At 37.6% G+C, this 19,353-nt stretch overlaps 1 non-coding gene across 1 annotated transcript; it reads left to right on the forward strand.

Annotated features, from left to right (window-relative positions):
• The first annotated feature begins 281 nt into the window (after nt 1-281).
• trnaf-gaa lies at nt 282-354 on the forward strand. Its single transcript has one exon. It is a non-coding gene; the product is annotated as a tRNA-Phe (tRNA).
• Nucleotides 355-19,353: the final 18,999 nt, after the last annotated feature.

Raw genomic sequence — 19,353 nt, forward strand, 5'->3', positions numbered from 1 at the left:
GGACTTTCACGGTAAGTTTTCTATTTTGTTCTGAGGTACATTTATCACAGATGCGTGGCGCCATCTTGTGTTCAAGCACAAAACCACTTCAAGCAGAATTCAGTGTTTCGCTTTCCCCCTTTGACCTATTTACTCAGCATTTACGGGTAAATGCTGAGTAAATAGCATTTACCCGTTAAAACTTTAACTGTACATTCTATACATGTCGACAATGACCATTTCGTAATCTGAACACCGGGCGTTGTCTAAAGCAGCAATTGTGGACCGGCTGCTCAGCGCATGCCGAAATAGCTCAGTTGGGAGAGCGTTAGACTGAAGATCTAAAGGTCCCTGGTTCGATCCCGGGTTTCGGCAGAGCGGGGAAATGTAACTTTTTTTTTTTTTTTAGGAAAAAAAAAAAACACTGAAAAGCTCCAGATGTCACACAAAGATTTCGGTGATTATCTTTTATGTTGATATATGTAATTTTTTTTAGAAAAAAAAACACTGAAAAGCTCCAGATGTCACACAAAGATTTCGGTGATTATCTTTTATGTTGATATATGTAAAATAGCTATAACTAGTGGATATAACTAAAAATAGAGAGGAAATGGACCCATACGAAGTACGAACTTTTTATAATTACAGTTAACATTGTTCAGTCTCAGAACAAGAACGGAACTATCTATCAAGGATATTTACAAAAAATATACGAAGAAAGTAGGCCTACACCTTACCTTTTCTCTATACAGATCCATTCTAGGTCAAGGGTTTGTGGTTGGTAAGTGCATAAGACAAATCTATGAAACCCCGAGGGTCTTGCATTAAAAATAAGGAAAGAAAATCCCCCAATTTCCACCAAGGAGCATTTTTTTTCAGTAAATCTCTAAATAAAAGGAAATAAAGTTAACAAAGTGAACAATAATAAATGTTTCCATGAAGCTATCCATCCATCCATCCATCCATCCATTTTCTGACCCGCTTAATCCCTCATGGGGTCGCGGGGTTGCTGCTTAAATTTCAAGTTTTACCTAATTTTTTGTACTTACAAATACGTTAAATTTACATATTTTTATTCTCCGTGAAACGGTCATTTATTCTATGCCCAGTGGTTTGTAAGTATAGTGATTATAGGAAATCTGGAATAAAATGGAAACAATTCACAGAATATCCACCAGGGAGCAGCGTTGTTCCGTAAATCAATCAACAACCTTGGCTTGATTTAAAATAAAGAACAATATGCTATTTAGGCTGATTATTCAGCTTTTCACACAGAGTAATCCAGACTTACAGTAAAATCTAATAGTAACAGATACAGTAAAAGATAATAGCATCATTATATCATTATATTATCAGCTAAAAAATAAAATTTCCCTATCGTGGGACAATAAAAGTATTTCTATTCTATTCTATTCAAAAATTAAGAAAAATTAAAAGCTCGAGATGGAACACAAAGGACCACTGACCCTTTGTGTGGCTATTTTTCTGTACACTAATTAATTTGAGTTAATTCTTAAGAACAGAAATGAATTTGAATTTCTTGACATTTTCTCTGCTCTTGTAAAAATATAAAGCTCATATAAAAAAATGTCCTCTAAAAAACAGTAGTCATGAAATATTGTTTCTGTGTCGATAGGTAAGAGCTGCTCATTATTTCTTTTGTTTATATGAAACAGATTTACTGCTTGCTGTTGCACCTTTAAGCAACAAGACTATGCAAACTGCTTCAGGTAACTTAATTAAAAGGAAATTACGATTACAGTTTAGCTCCACATAACCTCTAAATATCGAGGTTATATGGATCAGCCAGATCATAGAGATGACAGCAAAAGTTGTTTGTGAGCATAATGTTCTTCAGGTAGGAAACCACTTTTCTGTGGATTGTTCTTTTTATTCATCCTCTGTCAGTAGGAAACGTCTGCGATGTACATGGATTGTGCAGAATCGAAAACTAACTTACTCCTTCATGTCAAGCTCAGATAATTAGCATCAGCTGCAACTCAGTTAAAACTAAAAGTATAAATATTGATGCGTGCTGTGTAAATCATGTGAAAAAACCTTGAGAAAACGTTTTATTCTGTATATATTGTTAAATGATTGTTTATGATTGTGTACAGGGACCAAATTATCAAGAAAAAAAGGAAATGTCACCTGTGAAATAATAAACTAGCGTTTGTTGCACATTTGCTGCTTCATACCAGAAGTACACATTGTAAGATATCCAAGCTGCATTGTTGTAATTCATGATGTTTTGTCAGTTATTTCTCCTGTTGGTACTTTTATTTCTGGTCCAGCCTCTGAAAACCATCAGGTGTCATGTTTAAATAATTATGACGCCTGATGCTAATCTTTAATTAGCAATAACAAAAACCTCATCTTTCATTGTTATTCCACCCTTTTCATTGATAGTGTAGAATTACCTTCCAACAAGCCTTTGAGTACCAAACTAATCAGTCATCTTGTGGCTACAGTGACTTCTATTTGACATCGCTTAGACATAATAAATATGAGCATTTCCCCACCAGGTGCACCCCACAGGCATGCTCAATCATTTGTTTACATGTCTGGCTTCTGATATAGGTGGAGATTTTTTATTTTTTATTTTTTTAATGGGCTATTTTGAAAGTCAGTTTAACTGTTTGTCAAAGTGTGTGAACATGATTGTTTTCTAAAAAAGTGAAACCTGCGAACCCAAACAACAGATCCACGCTGCGTTGCGTAACGTGCAATCAACATAATTCCTTATCAGATGCTGCGGCCGCCAGGTGTTTGGTTTACATGATTTGCACCCCATCTCCCTGCGGTTAATCCACATATTTTGACCTTTGTGCACAGTTTGGAATGAAATCTAGAAACCGTGTTTAATGATTCACTTTGGTTTTATCATCGCAGTGTTTTCTTTTTTTGTGCTTACGACAGTTGTTTTTATGACTTGACTCTGCAGTTTATTTCTACACAGAGGACTGAACCCGTTGCACTCTTATCAACACACGTGACCGGTTCACTTTTAGTGTGTGTCTGTTTGTTGGCAAGTAGGCAGAACGAGAAGATGGGTTTGAACTTGTTTTTCTTTTTTGGCTGCTAAAATTACTCTATAAATTACTTCACTAAATCTATAATTTGATGTTTAGGACTTACTTTTCAGGCAAGCAATTTGAAGACTAAATGCAAATATTTGTCAATTCTCAACAGTACATGTTTAATTTGGCCCTCGCAGCATGTCTCAAAAAGTTTGACTAGGGTTATGTTCTGATGTTGCACACACACACACACACTTTCAGCATGCGGGAACATATGCAACATGTTTCCCTCCATCTCTGATATAAGATCTCATCTGCTCAACAGTTCAAGGACTTTGTTGCCTTATTTTTAGTTAAATAAAGCGCTCCAAACATTTGCAGTTGTTGACGACACAGGATTGCTGTCAGGATAGTTTAGCAACAATCTGGGTGAGGCTCTGAATTTTTTTATTTTGGTATCCCCAAATGCTGCAGAAGTTGAGTCAAGCGCCAACAAGCTCCAACAGATGTCTCTTTTTTTAACTTTTATTATACAAAGTGCCATTTAATATAAAATCATGCATCAAAAAAACTGCAATGCTTGGCGTTGCATCTTTCCTTTTGACACTATAGTGTTAGAGGTGCAAGAACACCCATTATCAAACTTATGATGTTTTGGAGCGACTGTGGCTCAGTGGGGAGAGTAATCTTCTATTGTGGATTCTTCTCAAAGTAGAAAATCTACAGGCTACCATGACCGTGGTGACAATTAGACCCTACAAAGTACTTGTTTTATAGATTATTTTTCGAGTTTAAGCAAGATTTGCAAAAATGCACCAATGCAGCCAAATACATGTAACAAATGTCATGAACGCATTAAAGCTTCAACAAAAAGCAAGGAATGGACCTGTGAATGTGTCATACTGCTTTAAAAGACCTAAGATTAAAGTTAAAGTTATATGTTATTTTTGTAGTGTTCTATAAAGGAGGTAATATGTTTATATGACTCTATGGTTATGTTCAGGCTGAACGTGTTTTGAGCGTCAAAAAGGCGTCCAGTGCCTCAACTTGGACCCTTGTGCTCTTTGAAGTCAAACGCGCATCTAAAGCGTTTTGACGCTCTGAACAAAGTGGACAGACATGTCTGACGCACGTTAGGATTAGCTACCTAATCTTTTCCACAAATGCGGGGAAATATTTACAGTGGTAAAAGTTTTGATAAGTTATCCGAGATCCCAACTTCCTTGCTAATCCTCCTCCTGGCAAAGGTCCTTTACTGTCACTGAGGCGATAGCTCGACTGATGTATGCAAATCAGATGCCCTGATGCTCAAATTGTGTTTGCTGTGAACACAGCATTATAAACATAATCTGTCATATACCCCAAAGGTCGGCTGGTCCAAAATGAGGATCAGTACCACCTTTGGTCCAACTACATATAGCCATTTTCTTCCCACTTCCAATTCATACCTGTAAACAAACCACTCTACGGAGTAGTTGTTTATGTTCCCTTCACAGTCAGGTATTTCTTAGCAATGAAGACTGCAAATCTACATGTATAAAACAGGGGTTCAAATGAACAGGATTAGTGAAAAAAATCTAACTAAAGTTAATATCTCTAAGGTGTTCAAAAATAAGTAATTTTGACCAAAGTGCTTTACTGTTTAAAGCAGCAAAATATTAAAATACCGCAAACTTAATAGCAGAGAACATAACATGCAAAAACAAAAAAATATTGATATACAAGATGAACAGTTTCACATCTTTACATTTCCTCATCTTTACTTGTTTATACTTTCTACTCAGGTTGTCTGAGCTCCTGCAGTCATTTCCAATGCAAAAGAGCGCCAATTGTAATGTAAATATTACCAAATGGTCTCTAGAATATCAGTCGCACTCATGCTTTCCTTCTTGCCTTTGTCTCCTAAGTACAGGAATACCATTAAAGTCACACTTATTTTCAATCGGTCAAGCAGAAAATATACTCTTACTCTGTGTTATATAAACACTGCTCTTCTCTGACTGATAACCCGGGTTTGAATCAGGAAGGACAAAAAGTGCCAAGTCCGTGTGCAAGTCGTAATGACTTGCTGCAGCAACCGCTGAATAACGACGCAGCCAAAAAGACTCAAAAACCAAGGTGTTTCGTAACAACCCAAAAGATCATGAAAAACTGTATGTCTTGTGGTCGTCATCAGGATCACAGGTTCACGCAATGCGGTCTCTCGTAAGCTCGTCATCTGGTTTTGTCTTTAAGCTGTCTTGCAAAGCCCTTTCTGTGTCTTAAGTAATGATTCATATATCGTGAATGCCTATTCACTCTTCGGGAGTTAAAAAAATATATTTTTCAGTGCATGCAGTAGGTGCGCTTGTGTGTGCATGCCGGATCATTTATTATCATTTCAATACAGAAGATCTGTTTGACTGCCGACTCAGCAAGGGGGCAGCATGAAATAGCTCAGAGCTGCAGACAACTCCAATTTTCTGATCCTATGCTTAAACGGATGAAACAGCACAACCCAGAATGCGGTACTCAGGTCTTTGTACGTTGCACAGACCTCCCAGGGAAGTAGGTGAGATGTCACCCAATAAAGCAGCATTCACAAGTACAAACACAACCCAGTGGACTGAAGGCTGCTCCTTGCTAAGTTGACACGACTTGTGTTTGCAGATCTTACATGAACCCCTCAAACTGCCGTGTTATGTATTTTACTTAAACTCTGCTGACATTGCATGCCACGTTGATTATCATCATTTGGACTCATGAACTCAGCATTCAGACTAAAAATGTCCAAAAACCAAACAGGGATTGTTTGCAGGGATAGACAAAGCACGGAGCTACCGGTAACTGAATGTTCAAACCAGAAGTTCAAATATTTCTCAGATAGAGCAAATAGAAACATGTTAGAGTGAATTTCTAGCGTGTCCTGAGTGCATGGGGGAAGGGGGGGGGGGGGGCAGGATGAGAGCTTTGTCTGGTGCAGACACTTAGAATAGTCTCACTTCCTGTATTGAGCAAGCCTACTCCCTGTTGTACTTCCTTTTAACAGATCTCGGTTTGTCTTTCTGAAGCCCTCAGTGCAGTCAGCGTAATGAAGCCAGAGACTGAGAAGGGAGACAGTTTGTACCACAGAATGACACCAAAAGCTATATTTAAAGAAACAAACATTAAAAGGATAGAAAAGATACAGATGATGTTGCTCTTTGGTGTTTCACTCTAAACTAATATAATATGTTGAACATCACCGAGTGCTGGTTTCCTGCGACTGGCATTTCTTGAACGGCTTCAAAACATCCGAGTGCTGTTCTCACCTTGTTAGCGTTTAACCCTTTCCCAGTTTGCACGGTGGTGCAATGCGATCCAAGGGGCGAATGTGCCTAAAATAGGGTCTTCTTTACTTCATGAGGGGCCTGCCGCAAAAGCAGGGAGGTTTGACCCATGGGTCAACCTGTTCCTGTTGAAGCTGTGTCCTGTTACTCAAATCAACAAGAAACAGCGTTGCCATGGTGCAAGTGCACATCTTACTCAGCACTGACTCTGGCAAAAAAAAAAAAAAAAAACTTAATTACATTTAAAGCCCTGAGAATGCTGAGTATCATTTGCTGCCTCCAAGATAAATGGTTATTAGTTCGTTAAGTCTTGTGATGAAAGGGAAGCTGTTCTAGCCACAGCCTGATGATGCTCCTAGTCTGATGATTCACAGAGGAAGGGGTGTCATTTATTTAAACACCTGTGGCAATCAGGGAGACTATGCCATGTGCAGAGGGCAAAACGGGAATGTCGGTTCAGCAGACGGGAGATTTTATAAACACCGGGTGCAGCAGCCACATTTCTGCACGCCTACCAATCATTGTGCTGTTGATGTATGAAGCTAATTTCATGTCACCAAGCCCACCGGCTGTTTACACAGATCTTCTTGAGCCAAAGAGAGGGGAAAAACAGCAGAGAGAGGGCTGAGAGTGCACTTATGTTTGGTTGTGTTTGCCAAGAAGTCTGGACTCCTGGAAACAGTAAAGAACACAACATTAAACTGCATAGGTTACAAATGTCACACTGTGTCAACATTATTTATGTTTTGGACAGCAGTACATGCAGCAGCCTCTTTTATTCTTGGCACCCCTGGTAAAAAAATGTTTCAAAAGCATTAAAGAAATGTATCTTAATTGCAGTAGATTTGATTTCGTACTCTTTCTTTTACCTGCCTTACCAGTCTTTTGACTGCATAGCTGCAAGATAAATGTGGGTCTTCTTCCAGCTCCATGTTTTACAGATCCATGTGTTTTAAACATTCATTTGGCTGTAAAGTTTTTTTTTAAAAGGTGGATCCAAAAGAAGGAGGAAGCTGAGTGAAATGACAAGACCTTATTAAAATGAAGCTCAAAACTTACACATGCAGCAGGGAATCCCAAAAAAAAAAAAAAAAAAAAGACAGTTAAGACAGTTTCTTCATAAACATTTGTTTATTGTATTTTCTTACAACTTCACCAACAGCTGCTGTGAGGTAACATATCAACGGAGGAGACAGGAAGCATAACTGGATGCTTACTTTTTTGGAAATAGCCACTTTCAGATAAAACTAATAGACTTGAAAATCACTACTTGTATCCATCAAACAAATTCAACAAAGCATATAGCATAAAACTAAACTGGCTGCTTACTATTTAAGAAACACTTTTTACTTGGTAAGGCGGTCAACAAGTTTCCTAAACAGATCTAACTCTCCTAACTCTTTCTCTTCCTTTTCCCTCCAATTCCATATTTTTTATTATTTCAATGCAAGAGAAATATGTCTATTAAATATATATTTAAAATGTATTGCTTTATTCTTACCAAAAACTAAGTTCTAAATTGGATCAAATTTATCAATTTATCCATCCCCACAGAAGACAAAAATGGAAATTGCTATAAGTAAATATAACTACCATATGCGTTTTAAGGTGATAGTACAATTTTAAATGCAGAGTAGGCCTATAGGTCTTATTTAAGCCTAATTGCACAACATATTTAGCTGTTAAAATATACTGTTTGGTAACAGACACTAGGTGTCGATTCGCCCAATCAGCTTGGAGAGTTCTGCTGAATGTCCCTCCTTTTCCCGAACTGACTTGATCAGAGCAGTCCCAGATTGATAATGTGCAGAATGTAGAGTGCTACACATTATCAGTCTGGCATGCCAGGTAAAAAAAATTACCTACCTATTAAATATATTCAAATTAGTGGTTGGATTTTTTAAACATTTTCCGGTGAGAGGTTGTTGTACTGCAATCAGAGCTTACAAATGTACCAGGGAACGATTACAGTTATGATTAAATTCACCAGAATGTAAATTAAATATACACCAGTTTAGGGTGTTAAAGTATGTATTTCAAATATACTGCTCAAAAAAATAAAGGGAACACTTGGAGTTACATTGTATTGTTTAAGTGTTCCCTTTATTTATTTGAGCAGTATAGTATATAATTTTAATGTGCTGTCAAAATCTACCACTATAGTCAGTAAACCCATCCAGGTCCCAAGGATACTTAAATATATTATACAAAAAATGTCTAAAAGACAAGATCTTGGGAAGTTTCTTTAAGTATATTTTCCAAAGGTTATATTATCACAGAGTTTACTAAAGTAAAAATATTTTTTGCTTTAGTAGAAATGTGTAATTGCTGAAGTGCAACACTAATGTACTTTCTTTTTATTTTCATAAAGTATAATAGTGCATTGGTAATATAACATGGTAAATATATTTTAACTAGGTTAAGCTACATTTTGTCTCGCCTGGTATGCCAGTGAATGTGGACTGTGTTGCATTTTTATAGTTCTGCCTTGAAGCTGGTAACACATCACTGCCAGCCGGGTAACTGTCTGCTCCATTTGATTTTGCTCTGAGAGGTTTTGATGAGTTCCCCCTGAAGGGAGATCACAGCTAAGATCACGAGTTAACACTAGAGCTGTCCCAATTAGCAGGAAGATTGTCACACCCTCAGGGTCCCCAACCTCACGTGTTGAGATCATTTTCCACTCTTTTTATCCTCTAATTCTCTTGGGGGAACTCAAAAAGAATCCATTGGGTCATCATAATTATATCCCTGAGCTCATTCTGTCTTTTCTCTCGCTGACAGACATGCATATTGATTATCCGTAGAGCGGAGTTCGCCGTGGCCACACACAGAGGTTTTCCTGGTGTTACATTACCGCATCCCTGAGTATCAGGACACAAGGTGAGGAGGTCAAGATAAATAAATGAAGCGTCTACTCTCTGAAGAGCCCGGGCACTTGTTGACACTTATATTATCAGGTAACCACCTTCAGCACCACAGCTAATCTGCACAACCAGAGATACAGTTGCAGGGTGGCATGTGTTGGTTGAGGGTGGTTAAGTTCATATCTATAACTTTAGCAACAAAAGTTCTTATATTATAATATATTTGACTTGAGAAAAAAAGTATATTCACAATAGGACTGGGCAATATGGCTTGAAAATGAAATCTACGATTTTACAATACCAAGTCTGATTAACCGATTCTTTTTTCCCACCTTTTCATTTCACAAACAAAGGAATTTAAAAAAAATATTTTAAAAAGTTGCTTTTATTTCCAGCATCTCGTCTGGGAGTTTGACCTGAATTCAAAGTATAACTGAATACAAGGTGTGAAACAGGTTTGTAAAAAAACAAAATGGCGGCCTTGCCAGTGTAAACAATGAAAATACAACTAAATGTTTGGAGCTAGTGGTATTACACAAGGAGCTTCACTTCACTTGTGTAACTTCAAACTAACTTAAAAAAATGTATTGAATAAATTAAAGAGTCTCGTAATATGGTTTAAAAAAGGTTTCCTCTTTTACAAAATTTTGACAGTATATTTTCTTAAACATATCTATAGCATTGCTACTATTCTCTTCATGGAAGCCTAATGAGTGCATTGATAAAATAAAATCCCAATTTTCCAAAAAATAAATCTTAATATATTGTAAATTTGAATTAATCAATTAAATCGATTTATCGCCCAGACCTAATTCATAATTAATTCCTATATATCATTGCTTGGGTGAGTATTTGATCAGTCAGTATTCTTGTTTGTTGGTAACCTAAGGGAGTCAAACACAAATCAGTTTCCTAAATCATATCAAACATATCTTTCTTTCTTTACTTTATTAAAAATAAACAAGGGAGCGGTGACACAGATATTTTTGCTTTTCTCAGATAAGCCTGGTAAAAATCAGCATTCATTTTCTCATCACTTGTTCCCAGTGTTCCACACTCGGCGTTTTTTCGCTGGATTTACGTAAGCAAACAGATGTCTGCGCAGCACAGGATTCCAGTGCCATTGACCCTACTTGTGCTTACGGTTGTTGCATATGATGGCTCATCTGCATCCTGCTTCAGCTTTGCTCTGCTGACACTTTGAAGAAACAGGGACAATGGCTACCAAGGAGTTGATTTTGAAAAGACGCACATTATTTATTATTATTTGTACAAGAATACATAGAAAACACATGAAGAGTCCTGGGGGATCTGACCAAAGCTGCAGCTAGAGGCAGGATGTTTGACATTTCACTTTGACCTCTGACGTACGTAAAAGAGAGCTGGGGTTGTTCTCAGTGGGCCTCTTTCGCTCTAAATAGGCTCATTGGCTGAAGAAAGGACTATGTAGTTTATTGCATTTATACTGCATTAGGATATGTTTGCTATTTCCAAACATTTAGGCTTCATGTTGTACCCAAGTCTGAGATCTAATGAAGTTTAGTCCTGGTGCATACATCTATAGAAAAGAGCAGATAAAACTAAACAGACCTCTTGTGGCTTTTTTTACTTAGGGGTATAAAAGTATTAGGGGCTGGACATAAACACGCGTCATGCTTTTTTAGCCTACAAGTATTTGTGGGTTATGAATACTTTTGCAAGGTACTTTAGATTATGCAACTGTTCTCTAATCTCCACATTTCACTCTTTACATTATCTGTTTTGTTCCTGAAAGAAGATTTTATTTACAAAACTTGGTCTGAGGATCTGATGCAATTGGTGAATCAGAAACACCACAACTTTGGGAACTCCCGGCAAACCCCCTTTTTCCAGGGAAAGCCTCTCAGCTGTTGTCCCAAGATCACAATGAGGATATTTCCTGTCCAGTTGATCACCAGTAACTCACAACAGAGGAGACTGGCAGTTGTTTTACCTCCCAAACATTGCTTTGCTTTGGCATGAACTGAACAGTAATAATGAGAGCCGGCTGTCTGGACCCATTGCTGTTTTCCTGGTCCTACACCAGAGGACTTCTGTTGGATTTCATTTGCAGTTGGAGCTCGGAAATCCCAGCTTCCTATTGAAAATATCTATTGTGACGGCAGCTAAAGTTGGACTTTCCTCTCGGATAGTCAGAGAAATTTTTTAAGACTGATTGTCTGATCCAATATGGCAGCTCCTCGAATGTATATTTTACAAGACACAGTTGTAAGAGTGTGTCTAAAATCAATGTTGCATGGAGCGTCTGCAACTCTGAAACTAACAAATTAAAAGTGGTGTTTGCATGTTGAAAGCACAGCTTTAAATTATGTTTATAAGAGGTACTACGAACAAAATAGGAGCTTTCCTGACCAACACCATATTGGAATCCTAATTTTTTGTTTTTTTGCTTTTATTTTTTAATTCCCGACTTTTTTATTCAGGTTTACCCAATTCCTAGCTCCTATTTAAAATTTCTGAGGCAAATGGAATGCAACATGAATACAGATGACATTGCAAAAAAAAAAAAAAAAAAAATTAAACAGCAGAGGAAAAAATGCCTATAAGCAAAGTGATCCAAAGTAGAGATCAACCGATACAGATTTTTTAAGGCAGATACCGATAACGATTATTCTGACATCAGTCTAACCAATACCCAATATGTGCTGCATATTTTTTGGGGCCAATTCATGAGGCTTGTATTGTTTTTCCTTCCTCCACTTACATGATAAAAATTACACAATAATAACGAATGTTACACAAGTCTCAAAACTTGATTTTAAACCAGTGAATCTTAACAATCGGCTTCAGACTGCAGTTTGAAAATTACACTGAAAAAGCATGTGTCACGACTTTTACGGCAGCATTTTGTTTTGTCACAAGAAAAGAGCTTCGTTAGTTCAATGGGGAGAAGGAGAAGAAGAAACACTCACCACCGCTGCAGTGTATGGACATTATTTTATAGATATTTAGATGCTGTACGCGTAGTGATTACTAATTAATTTTATATGAATACAAAATTCTTCATTGGAAAAACACATGCATAGTAGTGGCAGCTCGCCAGCTGGCGGTCAGACATGTTCTTTTCGATACAGAAACAGACACACACCATTGTTTCCTCCCGCTCATTGTGAGACAGACTTTTTTAAGCGAGATAGAGCTAAATTAGACAGTTAAAACTACATCAAAAGTTGAAAACATACCCTGTTGTTGGCACCCAGTCTTACAACATTACCAGCCACTCTGCCAGGGTTGGAGTGTCAATATATGCACTTCACGTGATCTAAAGGCATAGCTGCTAAATACGCTAATGAATCGGTATCAGCCGATATGTGCATGTGTATCGGGCGAAAACCGATACAGGAAAATATGCAAATATCAGGCAAAAATTTTGGCTGGCTGATATATTGGTTAACCTCTAAGGATTACCCCACATAGCTTTTCAAATGTTTTTAGACTGGGCATGCGCAGGGAATTAGCTTTTGCAACCAGCTAAGCCCTGAGCAAAGAGCCATATCGCCAGTGTCTAAACTTACAGTACTTTCTTTCATTACGTAATGTTTACAGGTATTTCATAAACATACAGTACATTTTTGTTTGCTGTGATAGGGTTCTTAGCCCAGGGTTTCCATTACAGTAGAAAGTAGATGTTCAGCGGCTTCACATACGCAAGATACCTTTGGAAGCTGTACAATGAAAGTGACTTCAACCTCCCGAGGGCTCTGTCTCAACTCCTCTTCCGCCGCTAGCTAAATTTATCTGTTCTTGTCCTTTGGCACACACTCTAATTTACCTGTCTTCCTGTCCAACTTAAATTCCTTCAGCAGTTCCTCCAACCATGTGATCATTAAGAAGGTGAGTAGGTGGTAAGTATAAAAAAACTTTTCATCTGATTCATTTCATTATCTTAGCGGTGTGCCTTCCCCTGACATAATTACCTCCTAAGCCTGACTTGTTTGCACAGGCTGTGCCACTTCAGTGATCCTCACAGGACACGTTAAATGGACACGCTGTTCATTGGGAGTTTGTGTTGGCATTTGTTGCCACAGCTAAAGCCACTGTCTTTACTGGCAGCGCTCTTCGTCTGCAGCCCCAAAGCTCCCAACCATGCTGGGTCCTCAGAGCAGAGGGCCAAATGCCCTTTTTTTTGCTGTGAGTCAAACAGCTTTATATCCCCTGCTTCTTCTGTTTCGTTCCCTCCGTCCATTCTCCGGTGTGTACTCTTTGACTGATCCCTTTCTTGATCTCTGGGATTTACCGCTGGTAGTTGTAATAGTGGGTTTGGGTGCCAGGGTTACGCAACCCTGGGATTATTCCTGAGGACAAATTGGTTCAGACAGGCTGAATAACCAGTGCATGCGCTGAAAATTTATAGGAAAGAATACGTAGCGCTTTATGTCAAAAGGTTAAAGCCGATCCCACTATGGCCTGCAGTACAGCCTTTGGAGACCTTTTTTTTGTTTTGTTTTTTTTTGCTTTTATAGAGTTCGTACAGAGTTTGTACACGCGAGGACAGACAAGCGGGACCTGCTGCATTGGCCTACTTTGGCCTAGATCCCAGGAACTAAAGGGATTCCAATGAAACCCCTCCTGCTCGTAAGGCTCACAGGGTCCAGTTTCCTTTGGCATCAGAAAGTGACAGAAAGAGAGCAGCAAATCATTCAGGGAGGGCCGGCATACACTCCTCTCCCACACAGCCATGCTAGTTTATGTTTGTAACCCTGGATAGATCTTATAAGTGTCACACGTCAGGGAGCGATGTTTCTCCTGTCTGAAGATAGATGTCCATTTATATTCAGTGTCGGTCAGCGAGCCTTCCTTTCACAGAACGCCCCGTGGTAGTTAGAAACTTGACTGAATGCCAAGGCATTACACTAATGACGAATGAAAGAAAACAATCCAAGAACCTTTGACGCAATTAGTGAAGGGATCAATTTGTGTATTGTTTGTTACATTTTGTTGACATGCTTTAATAGTTCCAGGCATCTTAAAGTGAAAGATTGCTGGAACAAACTGGATGGACATTCATAACCAGTTTTTGGTACATTACATATAAGTATTTGGTACTTTCCATGCAGTAACCCTTTAAACTTACATAGCATCCCATCCCCTAATAAAGATATGTAAGCAATATATATATATATATATATATATATATATATATATATATATATATATATATATATATATATATATATATATATATATATATATATCTTTTTTGTTTCATTTGTTTCTGTTTTGTTATATGTGTGTTTTTTGTGTTATTCCGCTGTAAATTTTACTGCAGTTTATTACCAGTAATTTTTTTTATTCACTTCTTTTATCATCCTTGTCAGTGTAGAAGATGGTAAAATAAAAAGTATATCCTCACCCAGGCTTATTTTTTACAGTTAAGCTCATTTCTGGCAGGAGACATGGGCTTGTTTAGGTGAACTGATGTTTTCCTGTAGATATGCCTTACTTGAATTGACTTGTGTTTCCTAAGTTGAAAAGTCGCTTAAACAAAGTCATGTTTCGGGTTGTTTTCAGTTCACTTAAATCAGAAGAAACAAACAGAAAGTGGCTACTGGGTGGATGGATGGATGGATGGATGGATGGATGGATGGATGGATGGATGGATGGATGGATGGATGGATGGATGGATGGATGGATGGATGGATGGATGGATGGACATTTTTTTAATAAGAATGTGCAGAATTTGAGGAAAACATTTTTTAATGACTTTAAAGTCATGACAATGACTGATGTAGGAGATTAAAAAAAAGTCCATCTTTAGGGAAATCCTCTCTGGTTTGACGGGACCTGAGCATCGTCACATGTCTTATGCCGTGTAGCATTTTGGACTGGTTGTACCATTATAGTTTATGTTTACATATTTACATTTAGCATTGCGTTGTTTGAGGCTAGGTCAAGTACAGAACAAGCTACATATCTTAATACTATTATTTTAGATTTGTTATGTTTTTAATCTTGATTACTTATAGGATTGTTATTCTAGATTATTTTAAACCAAGTTTATTGCAGAACTGTGAAGCATCTTGAGATGTTACAAGATTTTAAAGTGTGCTATACAAATAAAATGTATTATTATTATTATGCTGACACAAAGTTTGAATCGCCCACCTTTTCTCCACCACAGTTGCATAAGAAACCTTAATGTTCCCAAATAACAGAGTTTAATGATAGCTGGGAATCCTCTTTGTCTTGTTTTGATGTAACTTTTTAAAGCTGCATTATAGAACGCTGAAATGCACACTATGTTCTGCACATAAACATTCTGCACGTGTTCAAGTATAAATCGATGCTGCATTCATTCGGTACACGTGCATTATGAACTGATAGGGCTGTGCCAAATATTTTTGGTACATTACATCTACAGTTACACCCCTAGTACCAAGAGATACTGTACGTGGTATGTGGTCTTCAACTCCAGTTCTTGAGGTCTGGTGTCCTGTAACTTTTATGTGTGTCTATTTCCACACATCTGAGTCAAATAATCAGGTCATGAGCAGGACTCTGGAGAACTTGACTGAATACTGAGGAGGTAATTCAGCTATTTTGGTTCCAGTGTGTTGGACTAGGAACACATCTAAAATTGCCCTCGAGGAACGGAATAAAAAACCCTGCTGTACACCTTTTTCTGAAACTGCCAAACTTTGCTAAGGTTTTTAAAAAATGCCAGTGTCAAACTATGATTGAAATACATTAGGATTGCACCTAAGCAGTCTTATTTGGCAAGTCTTTTGAGCAATTTGCAATAGTTAAATACTGACAGATGGGTGCCTGCTGGAAAAGAAACGGCTCTAGGTGCTCAGCTAGCTAATCACACATTTTACCATCCATCCGTCGCTTCATCCCACTGGCAGAAAGTTTGGGAATTGTAGGAATTTGCCACAAGTAGTATAGGCAATAGTACGCTCGACTATGAAGGGTAAAACGTCCACAGAGAGTCAGCGCAGCGTCCGGTCTTTTAAGCTACTTTCAATGTATGACTTGTTCAATTAATTGAAGTAATTGAATTATATCGACACATTTGAGTTAATGTTACATTTTCTTAGATTTTGTGTTATTAAATCACTCTTAAAATTATTTTCCAGCAAATTGTCCACTCAAAAATAAGTCAGTTATTGATTTGTTTCTTTATTTGCAACTAAGGCAAATATCTCCATGAAACTGCTCACGTCCTCTGCCACTAATAAAGAAGAAACTAATCTACATAATAACTTTGTTTAACCAATTGTTTCCACCAAGAAACATCTGATTTCCTGGTGGTTTGTGGCACCATTACAAATAACCGGTCTTTCAAGTCAGATACTCAGCCTCCATCATGGTTGATGCAGAGACTGGGGGAATTCTAGCCAGGCCTACTACTGCATTGTCAATATCTAATTCTGTGTTACATATCTGCAAATCCTGAGCAGTAACATGGGTCCAGTATGGTAATATTACCACAAATATCCTAAACAGTTAATCAAACATTAAAGAATCAATGGAATATTGTTGACCTAGTGTGTATTTTTTAAGTTAGGTACATTAAACCAAGCAAAAGTAGCTTTTCTTTTACTTCACGCTTTGAAAATCTGAATCCTAAATGTTTTTCAACTTACTGAACACCTAAACCCCCTAAATCTATTCAACATGATCCAGGAAAAATCTGATACATTTCATTTTACGCCTGTGGGTGAGTAATGGAAATGTGAAAATAACCCTTACAGAAGCAGGATAAAATGTGTCATGCTCTTCTTGTCAGTTTTGACTTAGGGTAACATCCCAACGTGTGAGATTGCTCACACCTTCTCCTTCCGGTTCTTGCCTCCATCGCTCTCGTGATTATCCACTGTGACCCAACCCAGTTGGAGCGAAATGTTCCCCGAGGACGACCCCGGATGGCACCTATTACCACAGATGCTGAGTGCTCTACCAGCGTCACACTCACAGAATGTCACTGACACATTTGCAATCACCTCCTCCACTTTTACAGCAGAGATGCTGCAGAGTCTGACTGCGACTTGACTGTTTCTACTGATCTACTCATCAAATCTTGCATTGAACACGAGTCATCTTTACCCACTACCTCTATACTACCTCTATACTCCTCTATACTCCCAGCTACTGATCATATGATGCCATGTTTTAGGTTATTACAGTTTTATAATTAACTGTGTGATGTGCAAACCCAATGTAACTTATATCCGCAGCAACATGGCAAAAACAAATAATGTTTGCACTGTGAAGATTTTGATGCAATTCTCGCATCATATATTGTAAAAAAAAAATCTTGTTTTGTGTTATGCCTCAAATGTCTAAAGATACATATATATATATATATATATATATATATATATATATATATATATATATATATGCATATATATTTATTAGTTGAATATAAAGACAGAAATTTAAGAAGAATTCAGAAAAGCCCAAACAAAATATGCGCTGTACTGTATCTTTGATTTAAAACGGGCCAATTTTGTTTTGTTTGCTCTTGACTAAGTTCAGTGGTTGCTTTGACTGCTTTATAATTGACACTGTCAATACAATCATTAAACATATGGCACTATCGCTTCATGTATGCTCCTTAACTCTTCAAGTTTCTCTACCATCTTTATTTTACTTTGAAACAATATTCCAGTGTGTTATGTTTTAAATAGCAGGAGTCTGACTTTCTCTTCAGTATTAACTGGGTGCCCTTAATCTAAGCCTCCTTTCAATCAGTTTGTCCGTCTGGTATTTTTCCACTGAAATCCGAGGTAGAAATGAGGTGATGGATCCTTCCCCTTCAATGGCTCAGTTTCTTTTTCCTTTTTTTCATTAAATGATATGTTTCCAGCAGCGCTCACCCTGCCTCCTTCCTTTTCATCGTCCTTTCCAGCATCACTTCGAGCCTCAGCACTGCAGCACTTGGAAAATTCCACACTGCAGCAAACAGAGGGGTGGCGGTGGAGAGCAAAGGCGCAGGTGCAGAGAGGAGGGAGAGAATGAGAACGCAGCAATCGATGATGGGGAGGTTGTCGATATGTTGTGGGAGTAAGACGTTGGCTCTGTGAATAGAGCAGATATCACAGGAGCAGTGGGAAAATGGAGGCAGGGACAGGGTAGGTGTGAAGCTGTGTCGGTGAACAATTATGAGGTACACATGCAGATTACAGAGGGAAAGTAAAACACTAAGAAAATCTTTCAAGATTTAACTTGTTAAAATATGTTATCTCCGAGTTGAGAGTCATCCTTAATAGAAGTATAAACGATGAAAACAGAAAAAGGAGAACATAAAAGACAGAGGACTTGAAATCTAAAAGGACGAAGGAGTGGTGTAATTGCTGTGGCAACCTCTAAAAATGTGCATCCATCATCACGTGCCTCAGAATAAGCAAAAATAAATAAATAAAAAACACTGCAGTACTTTAAAAGTGCTCTTTGGTACAGGCAGCTATAAACAATACATACTCTGAAAGCATTCATTCATATTGACAGAACCGTAGCATTTATATACTCATATAAAGCGAGTAAATATTTTTAAAATATATGCAATAAATGTATTTATTTTGTTCATTTTATAGTGGGGGGAAAAATTGTCAGTTTATTAAAACAGAATTTTTCTATTTTGTGTCTTTTTTTTGGGACCTGACAAATATGAGAAAATCTGTTTAGTATATATGATATCAGTGTTTTCTGCCTGCCGGCCTTCTTGGGGAAAAGCGAGGTTATTTTGAAGTGGAATTTTCCACCCATCTGGTGTGCAACACATTTATCTAAAGCTTTGGAGGACTTTTTTTTTAAATGCCTTTAGAAGTGACAAAACCAAAGGAACTTTATTATGAAGTGTTGCAACTCGAGAACACTTAAGTTTGACATATTGCCGTTTGTAGCCTTTGGTAAGTTGTCACAAGGATAATAGCCCTTGTTAATCAATAATGGTGAAAGATGACAGTATCATCACATTTATTTATTTTTTCCCAGATAGAGAGTAGTTATGTTGCCTCTCACAAAGCAGTTTGAATGCTCTTTAAAAAGCAATAAAAAGTTTTTTTAAAAACCTATTCAGTCATAATATATCAAATGTGTACTTTTACATTTCATGGTTCAATGTTGACATTGCATCCTGATTTTTAAAGACACATATTTGGGCAGCTTTTTCAGGCAACCTTCTATAATGTT

This window comes from Fundulus heteroclitus, chromosome 20 (genome assembly GCF_011125445.2).
Source record: "Fundulus heteroclitus isolate FHET01 chromosome 20, MU-UCD_Fhet_4.1, whole genome shotgun sequence".
Lineage (NCBI taxonomy): Eukaryota > Metazoa > Chordata > Actinopteri > Cyprinodontiformes > Fundulidae > Fundulus > Fundulus heteroclitus.